Source organism: Salvelinus sp. IW2-2015, unplaced genomic scaffold (assembly GCF_002910315.2).
Source record: "Salvelinus sp. IW2-2015 unplaced genomic scaffold, ASM291031v2 Un_scaffold16471, whole genome shotgun sequence".
Classification (NCBI taxonomy): domain Eukaryota; kingdom Metazoa; phylum Chordata; class Actinopteri; order Salmoniformes; family Salmonidae; genus Salvelinus; species Salvelinus sp. IW2-2015.
Genome location: NW_019957602.1, coordinates 51,011 through 61,382, shown reverse-complemented (window position 1 = coordinate 61,382; position 10,372 = coordinate 51,011). Strand labels below are relative to the sequence as shown.

Sequence of the window (10,372 nt, the reverse complement as noted above, 5' to 3'; positions counted from 1 at the left end):
GACAGGAAAATGGTCCAATTCACACACTTAACTAGAAAACATCCCTGTTCATCCCTACGGCCTCTGATCTGTTAGACTCATGAAACACAAATGCTTTATTTGTAAATTATGTGTGAGTGTTGGAGTTTGCCCCTCTCTATCCGTCAATAACAAAACAATTTTAAAAAAATTGTGCCATCCGGCTTGTTTAATATAAGGAATTTTAAATGATTTATACTTTTACGTTTGATACTTAAAGGACATTTTAGCAATTCCATGTACTTTTGATACTTAAGTATATTTATAACCAAATACTTTTAGACTTTTACTCAAGTAGTATTTTACTGGGTGACTTTCACTTTCACTTGAGTCATTTTCTATGAAGGTATCTTTACTTTTACTCAAGTAGTATTTTACTGTGTGACTTTCACTTTCACTTGAGTCATTTTCTATGAAGGTATCTTTACTTTTACTCAAGTATGACAATTGAGTACTTTTTCCACCACTGCCACAAGGCAGTATTTGAGCTATGTCTTTTTACTCTTCCAATTGGTTGGTTGGTATAGGTTTGGGTAGGCAGCTCACTCCAGATGATTATCACTACAATCAAACCTCATACCCACTGACATTATGATGGAGAAGAATATCCTGTGACCTCTCTGCCTTAAAGGGAATGGTCCAGTGCTGTATCTGAGCTATGAGTTTCTCTCACTTTTCAGTGACCCTCCCTTTATGGTTTTCAATGCTACAGTCTGGTATCTTGGAAACAGTTCAATGTCAATGTCAATGTAAACTAAGTCATTTTAGTTTATATATATATAAAACATCAGGAACACCGACTCTTTCCATGACAAAAACTGACCATGTGACTCCAGGTGAAAGCTATGAACCCTTAGTGATGTCAGTTGTTAAATCCGCTTCAATCAGTTGTCGTAACGTTGTATTGATTCATGTGACGACTGCTGATCATCGAATGATTAACGGTTTATGATTACGTGATTAAATGAATCCGGTAATCATTAACTCATTATCCTGGGGCACCATGGGAAAGTTTTGGCTTTATTGGGTTTKTATTTCCCAAATTAACTCAAAGAATWTCAATTTTACAGCAGTTGCTAATTAATCAATTTCCTCTACAGTCTCATTCTGAATGTCGCATAATCTGCACAAACCCGAGTTTCACTAAATAAGTCCTTACCAAACCAATTGAGTTGATTATTTATTAACTAACAAGCTAAAATGATAATATAAGATACACAAACACACAGTCTAGGCTATTGATTAGAACTTTGTACAATGAAACACGTGATACCCAAAATGGGGATTTCAAAAGAGACAGAAAGAGAGAGTGCACGAGAGAAAAGCACCCTTGGGTGCATTTGTCAACTATGATTATTTTAACCCTAACCTTGCCCCGAACTGCCGCTCGATGGGTCAGAATATAATGATGTAATTACGTGTTGAAAGTCTCTGATGGAGTGTCTCTTCGTGGACCGGGTTCCGACTTCTCCGATGACGGCACGTCTTCGGTTACCGGGTGTAACTCTCTGTTTGTCCTCACGGTGTCAGTGTTCTTTCTCTTAGAAGTCTGTTTCCTCCTTCCTTGCTCTGAAAAGGGTTCTTCGGAGGACGGCTAATCAGCCGTGTGGATGGTTCCAGCGTGGGAATGAAATCAGTGTAGACACACGATTCCTTGGAGAGTGGTAACCCGGGTGGTCCTGCTTGAATTCACCCTCTTAGACACTGCTACTCATCCGTTGCATAGATTGTAAAAAAGGTTCCTTTGTCTTCTTCAACCTCGTGTTGAATTTTGGGTTTACAACTAATTTGGAACTTGGCTGCAGCTCGTGGTCACTTAGTCTGATATGTTAATTCTTAACTCACATGTTTTATACCCTCGGGTCAGAAATGGGCTTTCCCGCCCAAGGTCTGGATTTTACTCAATTTAAACAACAAACTTCACATTTCATCTTTACAAAAACATTCTCTTTGATCTGGACATTTTCCACACAATGTACAACACGCAGACCTCAGGTACATAGTGTGAAAACTCCTCAAGTTAAAATGTTTTCATTATAACGTCGTCCTTTAACTTTTAATAACATAACAAAAAACACATTCATTTTCATARTCCATCTATCGTCACTACTACCATTTTGGCTAACGAAACATATTGTCCCAGAGTCCATTTATTGCATGTTACTGTTCAGAGGTAGATTCTCCATAGGTCCATCATACATTCCATCCCTCCATACTGAGAGGACAACGGGATTTTGTCTGCTGCATTAAGATCTACCATAGGCGGGAGGTGTCATAAACCCCCCCCACCTCCATACCTCTCGATCTCTCCCCCGCTGGTGGGTGTGAGAGGTATCTCTGTAGGATTAGGGTCCACGGTAACTGGATCCGAACAGGCCAGTCATGACACAGTGTAGARGAAGGGGAGGATTTTTAAGCCTTGAGATAATTCAGACATAGATTGTGTGGGGTATGGTAGTAGATGCACCGGTTTGAATGTAACTGCAACACTGCTGGGGTTTTCATGCTCAACATGGGCCAGCATCCTTCTGTAATGCTTTTTGACACCTTGTAGAGTCCATGCGCCGACAAATTGAGGCTGTTCTGAGGGCAAAAGGGGGTGAAACTAAATATTAGGATGGTGTTATATATAGTGCATTCGGAAAGTATTCAGACCCCTTAACTTTTTCCACATTTTGTTACGTTACAACCTTTATTATGAAATGTATTCTATTGTTTTTTTTATTTATCTACACACAATACCCCATAATGACAAATCAAAAACGGAAAATATCAAATTAAAATAAGTATTCAGACCCTTTACTCAGTACTTTGTTGAAGCATGTTTGGCAGCGATCACAGCCTCAAGTCTTCTTGGGTATGACGCTACAAGCTTGGCACACCTGTATTTGGGGAGTTTATCCCATTCTTCTCTGCAGATCCTCTCAAGCTCTGTCAGGTTTGCTCTGTTCATTTTTCCCTCGATCCTGACTAGTCTCCCAGTCCCTGCCGCTGAAAAACATCCCCACAGCATGATGCTGCCACCACCATGCTTCACCGTAGGGATGGTGCCAGGTTTCCTCCAAACGTGACGATTGGCATTCAGGACAAAGAGTTCAATCTTGGTTTCATCAAACCAGAGAATCTTGTTTCTCATGGTCTGAGAGTCCTTTAGGTGCCTTTTAGCAAACTCCAAGTGGGCTGTCATGTGCCTTTTACTGAGGATTGGCTTGCGTCTAGCCACTCTACCATAAAGGCCTGATTGGTGGAGTGCTGCAGAGATGGTTGTTCTTCTGGAAGGTTCTCCCATCTCCACAGAGGAACTCTGAAGCTCTGTCAGAGTGACCATTGGGTTCTTGGTCACCTCCCTGAGCAATCTCACCCGATTGCTCAGTTTGGCAGGGCGGCCAGCTCTAGGAAGAGTCTTGGTGGCTCCAAACTTCTTCCATTTAAGAATGATGGAGGCCACTGTCTTCATGGGGACCTTCAATGCTGCAGAAATGTTTTGGTACCCTTCCACAGATCTGTGCCRRYKCACAATCCTGTCTTGGAGCTCTACGGAGAATTCCTTTGACCTCATGGCTTGGTTTTTGCTCTGACATGCACTGTCAACTGTGGAACCTTATATAGACAGGTGTGTGCCTTTCCAAATCATGTCCAATCAATTGAACTTAGCACAGGTGTACTCAATCAAGTTGTAGAAACATCTCAAGGATGATCAATGAGCTAAATTTCGAGGCTCATAGCAAAGCGTCTGAAAACTTATGTAAATAAGGTATTTCTGTTTTTTTTATACATTTGCTGAAATTACTAAAAAACGGTTTTCGCTTTGTCATTATGGGATATTGTGTGTAGATTGATGAGTAGAAAACTGCATTTAATCCATTTTACAATAAGGCTGTAATGTAACAAAATGTGGAAAAAWTTAAGGGGTCTGAATGCACTGTATGCACTGAACAAAAATATGAATGCAACATGTAATAATTTCAAAGATTTTACTGAGTTGAAATTCATATAAGGAAATCAGTCAATTGAAATAAATAAATTAGGCCTAATCCATGGATTTCACATGACTGGGCAGGGGTGCAGCCATGGGTGGGCCTTGGAGGGCATAGTCCCACTCACTTGGCAGGCCCACCCACTGGGAGCCAGGCCCAGCCAATCAGATTGAGACCCCACCCTCCCCCTGAAACGATTCCCAAGGTGAAGAAGCCGGATMTGGAGGTCCTGGGCTGGCGTGGTTACATATGGTCTGCGGTTGTGAGGCCGGTTGGACATACTGCCAAATTCTCTAAATCGACATTGGAGGCAGCTTATGGTAGAGAAAATAACATTCAGTTCTCTGGCAACAGCTCTGGTGGACATTCCTGCAGTCAGCATGCCAATTGCACGCCATCTCAAAACTTGAGACGTCTGTGGCATTATGTTGTGTGACAAAACTGCACGTTTTAGAGTGACTTTTTTATTTTGCCCAGCACAAGGTGCACCTGTGTAATAAATATGCTGTTTAATCAGCTTCTTGCTATGCCACACCTGTCAGGTGGATGGATTATCACTAACAGGGATGTAAAATGTGTGCACAACATTTGAGAGAAATTTGCTTTTTGTGCGTATGGAATTTTTCTGGGATTTTTTTATATCAGCTCATGAAACATGGGACCAACACTTTACATCTTGCGTTTATATTTTAGTTCAGTGTATATAGTTCCAGTATAGTTCCAGTGGTCCAGTTAGTTAAAGCATGGTGGATGTGTAGTACATGGGGATGTGTGAAACCTGAAGTTTCCCAACTTTCGCCAGTGAATAGCTATCTTTTTGTGTTGCGCCGACTGGTAAGACAAGGCGGTCACGTGTGCCAGCATCCACCATAGTGTGCTAGCAAGGCAGAGGTCTGGTGTGAGCTGAATCAGGAGGTGTTACTCGCACACTTGCAACAACAGGGTTGTGGGTTTGACTCCCTGCAAGGACCACATACCAATAATATATTTTCTGTGTTTCACTTTGGATAAACCCACCTGATAGATTATTATTATTATTATTATACTAATATATTTCAATTTCTAAAGCCCTTTTAAATCCTTCAAGATCATTTTTGCACATTGTGTCAGTGAAGGTTTGCAGAAAAGGTATCTATTGTCACGTTCCTGACCTGTTTTCTGTTGTTTTGTATGTGTTAGTTGGTCAGGACGTGAGCTGGGTGGGAATTCTATGTTGTGTGTCTAGTTTGTCTGTCTATGTCCAGCCTAATATGATTCTCAATCAGAGGCAATGGTAATCGTTGTCCTGATTGAGAATCATATATAGGAGGCTTGTTTTGTGTTGGGATTTTGTGGGTGTTTGTTTCCTGTCTCTGTGATTGTCTGCACCAGATAGGTCTGTCTCGGTTTTTGCACATTTTGTTATTTTGTATGTTGTTTGTAGTGTTTTCACTTGTTCTTTATTAAACATGTTGAACACTAGCCGCGCTGCACTTTGGTCCAATCCTTGCTACTCCTCTTCGGATGAAGAGATGGAGGAAAGCCGTTACAGAACACCCACCAAACCGGACCAAGCAGCGTGGAAATGGGCAGCAGCAACAGAAGCAGCGGTACCAGGAGGAATGGTCTTGGGAGCAAATATTCAACGGAGAAGGACCCTGGGCTAAGGTTGGAGAGAATCGCCGCTCTCGGGAGGAGAAGGAGGCAGCCACAGCCCAGGAGCGGTGGATTGAGGAGGCAGCACGTAAGAGAGGCTGGAAGCCGAGAGGCTCACCCAAAAATTTCTTGGGGGGGGGGGGGCTAAAGGGGATGTGGCGAAGCCGGGTTGGATACCTGAGCCAACTCCCCGGGCTTACCGTGGAGTGAGAGGGCGTCGTACTGGTCAGACACCGTGTTATGCGGTGGAGCGCACGGTGTCCCCAGTACGCGTGCTTAGCCCAGTGCGGGCTATTCCACCTTGCCGCACTGGTAGGCTAGGTTGGGCATCGAGCCGGGTGCCATGAAGCCGGCCCAACATATCTGGCCTCCAGTACGTCTCCTCGGGCCGCGTACATGGCACCAGCCTTACAGGTGGTGTCCCCGGTCGCCTGCATAGCCCAGTGCGGGCTATTCCACCTCGCCGCACTGGCAGGGCTACGGGGACCTTCAACCTGGTAAGGTTGGAGAGGCTCGGTGCTCCAAGAGCGCGTGTCCTCCTTCACGGTCCGGTATATCCGGCGCCACCTTCCCGCCCCAGCCCAGTACCACCAGTGCCTACACCACGCACCAGGCTTCCAGTGCATCTCCAGAGCCCTGTTCCTCCTCCCCGCACTCGCCCTGAGGTGCGTGCCCTCAGCCCGGTACCTCCAGTTCCGGCACCACGCATCAGGCCTATAGTGCGTCTCAGCCGGCCAGAGTCTGCCGTCTGCCCAGCGGGCCTGAACTGCCCGTCTGCCCAGCGGCGCCTGAACTGCCCGTCTGCCCAGCGGCGCCTGAACTGCCCGTCGTGCCCAGCGGCGCCTGAACTGTCCGTCTGCTCAACGCCGTCTGAACTGTCCGTCTGCTCAACGCCGTCAGAGCTGGCCGTCTGCCAAGCGCCATCGGAAAGCCATCCGTCTCCCAGCGCCATCTGAGCCATCCGTCTCCCCAGCGCCATCTGAGCCATCCGTCTCCCCAGCGCCGTCTGAGCCATCCGTCTCCCAGCGCTCTGAGCCATCCGTCTGTCCCGAGCCGTTAGAGCCGCCCGTCTGTCCGAGCCTCAGAGCCGTTCGTCAGTCAGGAGCCGCTAGAAGCCATTCGTCAGTCAGGATCTGCCAGGGCCGCCAACCAGACAGGATCTGCCAGAGCCGCCAACCAGACAGGATCTGCCAGAGCCGCCAACCAGACAGGATCTGCCAGAGCCGCCAACCAGACAGGATCTGCCAGAGCCGCCAACCAGACAGGATCTGCCAGAGCCGCCAACCAGACAGGATCTGCCAGAGCCACCAACCAGACAGGACTGCCGGAGTCGTCAGTCAGCCATGAGCGCTCCAGAGCCGTCAGCCAGTCATGAGCTGCCCTACAGTCATGAGTGCCATCAGTCTGAGCTGCCCTCCAGGCTTGCCCTTCCAGTCATGAGCTGCCCTCCAGTCATGAGCTGCCCTCCAGTCATGAGCTGCCCTCCATCATGAGCTCCTCCAGTCATGTAGCTGCCCCCAGTCATGAGCTGCCCTCCAGTCATGAGCTGCCCTCCAGTCATGAGCTGCCTCTCTGTCCGGAGCTGCCTCTCTGTCCGGAGCTGCCTCTCTGTCCGGAGCTGCCTCTCTGTCCGGAGCTACCTCTCTGTCCGGAGCTACCTCTCTGTCCTCTATTCCTCTCTGTCCTGAGCTACCTCTCTGTCCTGAGCTACCCTCTCTGTCCTGAGCTACCTCTCTGTCCTGAGCTACCTCTACCCTCTGTCCTGAGCACCCCTAAATCATGTGGGGGCCTTGGGGAGGATTCTTAGGCCAAGGTCGTGGGCGAGGGTCGCCACTCAAAGGACGCTAAGGAGGGGGACAAAGACAGTGGTGGAGTGGTGTCCTGCGCCGGAGCCGCCACCGCGGACAGATGCCCACCCAGACCCTCCCCTTGAGTTTTAGGGGTGCGCCCGGAGTTCGCACCTTGAGGGGGGAGGCTTTGTTTTGTGTTGGGATTTTGTGGGTGTTTGTTTCCTGTCTCTGTGATTGTCTGCACCAGATAGGTCTGTCTCGGTTTTTGCACATTTTGTTATTTTGTATGTTTGTAGTGTTTTCACTTGTCTTTATTAAACATGTTGAACACTAGCCGCGCTGCACTTTGTCCAATCCTTGCTACTCCTTCTCGGATGAAGAGATGGAGGAAAGCCGTTACACTTATTCATTCAGAATATTGAATTGCCATTCTAATCGTGTAAATGGTATATCAGTCAGTCTGGCCCAATGTGTTGTCTGGCTGTGTTTTATATATACAGTTGAAGTCAGAAGTTTCAATACACCTTAGCCAAATACATTTAAACTCAGTATTTCACAATTCCTCACATTTAGTCCGAGTAAAGGTTATCTGTCTTAGGTCAGAATAATAGTAGAGAGATTATTTATTTCAGCTTATATTTCTTTCATCACATTCCCAGTGGGTCAGAAGTTTACATACACTCAATTAGTATTTGGTAGCATTGCCTTTTAAATTGTTAACTTGGGTCAAACGTTTGGGTAGCCTTCACAAGCTTCCCACAATAAGTTGGGTGAATTTTTGGACCATTCCTCCTGACAGAGCTGTGTAACTGAGTCAGGTGTAGGCCTCCTTGCTCGCAGACGCTTTTTACAGTTCTGCCCAAAAATGTCCCATGGGATTGAGGTCAGGCCTTTGTGATGGCCACCCCAATAACTTGACTTTGTTGTCCTTAAGCCATTTTGCCACAACTTTGGAAGTATGCTTGGGGTCATTGGGGTCAGCCTTAACTTCCTGACTGATGTCTTGAGATGTTGCTTCAATATATCCACCAAATTTTCCTCCCTCATGATGCCATCTATTTTGTGAAGTGCAGCAGTCCCTCCAGCAGGAAAGACCCCCCACAACATGATGCTGCCACCGCTCTTCACAGTTGGGATGGTGTTCTTCGGCTTGCAAGCATCCCCCTTTTTACTCCAAACATAACAATGGTCATTATGGCCAAACAGTTCTATTTTTGTTTCATCAGACCAAAGGACATTTCTCCAAAATGTACGATCTTTGTCCCCAGTGCAGTTGCAAACCGTAGTCTGGCTTTTTTAGGCGGTTTTGGAGCAGTGGCTTCTTCCTTACTAAGCGGCCTTTCAGGTTATGTGAATATAGGACTCTATATTTTACTTGGATATAGATACTTTTGTACCTGTTTGCTCCAGCATCTGCACAAGGTCCTTTGCTGTTGTTCTGGGATTGATTTGCACTTTTCACACCAAAGTACGTTCATCTCTAGGAGACAGAACGCGTCTCCTTCCTGAGCGGTATGGCGGCTGCGTGGTCCCATGGTGTTTATACTTGCGTACTATTGTTTGTACAGATGAACGTGGTACCTTCAGGCATTTGGAAATTTCTCTAAAGGATGAACCAGATTGTGGGAGGTCTCCAATTTTTTTTCTGAGGTCTGGCTGATTTCTTTTGATTTTCTCATGATGTCAAGCAAAGAGACACTGCGTTTGAAGGTAGGCCTTAAATACATCCACAGGTACAATCCAATTTGACTCAAATGATGTCAATTAGCCTATCAGAAACTTCTAAAGCCATGACATCATTTTCTGGAATTTTCCGAGCTGTTTAAAGGCACAGTCAACTTAATGTATGTACACTTCTGACCCACTGGAATTGTAATACAGTGAATTATAACTGTAATCTGTCAGTAAACAATTGTTGGAAAAATGACTTGTCATGCACAAAGTAGATGTCCTAACCGACTTGCCAAAAGTAAGATTTGTTAACAAGAAATTTGTGGAGTGGTTGAAAAACGAGTTTTAATGACTCCAACCTAAGTGTATGTAAACTTCCGACTTCAACTGTAGCTGCTGTCTAAGTAGATTGACTGTGTATTTGACCTTGGGTTGTCTAGCCAGCAACCACCAAATAATCCTGTAAAGAGAAGTGGAACAATCAGAGCATAAAGAGGATAAAGAGCCTGACCTTACACACACACGCACGCACACACAGTGTCTGCACCCACGACCTCTCTGATTCACTAGGGTGAAATATATACAGCCGGGGTTACACGTAATTGCATCCCCCGGAGTYCGGGGAATGTCAACATTAGTTCCACTTCATAGTTTCATAACTCAGGCCTTTGCGGCAGTGTGTACCATTATAAATTATACTCTAGGTGGTAGGAAGTCTGGGAGTCAGTGTTTGAAAAAGGACATTAATTCATGTATTAGCCTAAGCTAGGCAGGCAAAGTATGCTGCTAGCACAGGAAGCTATAGGGCAGTGAGATAAGGATGCTTACTTAATGATGTGAATTGGAGACTGGGCTCGGCTAAATAGTGAACGTTCCGCGCTCTCTTGTTATTGGGCTTTTATCGATTGTTTACACTCTCTCTCTCTCTCTCTCTCTCTCTGTCTCTGTCTCTGTCTCTGTCTCTGTCTTTCTCTGTCTGTAGTGATGGGGGGAGTGGAGTCTCGTGGGGTGCTTAGGAAGATCAGTGACATGCTGGAGGTGATCCTGAAGAGGATGGACAGCCTCTCCAAACTGGACAACAGCACCACCAGTGACACCCGCCGCCTGGATGAACTCAGCTCGGCCATCAACAGGTACGGTCTGGGCTTAGGACAGGCCTCTACCTTCCTTGTCTTCCCACTCTTTCCTCCTCTCTTGTTGCCCGTCCTCCTCCATGCTCTTGTTTGTTTTCTTCTCGTCAGTTCTTCCTCCTTTTCTTTTTCCTTCTCTCTTGTTATTCTC

The 10,372-nt window shown here is 46.1% G+C and overlaps 1 pseudogene; it reads left to right on the top strand.

Annotated features, from left to right (window-relative positions):
- Positions 1-10,046: 10,046 nt before the first annotated feature.
- Positions 10,047-10,372, top strand: part of LOC112080750 (alpha-1,6-mannosylglycoprotein 6-beta-N-acetylglucosaminyltransferase B-like) — a 44,590-nt pseudogene continuing 44,264 nt past the window's right edge.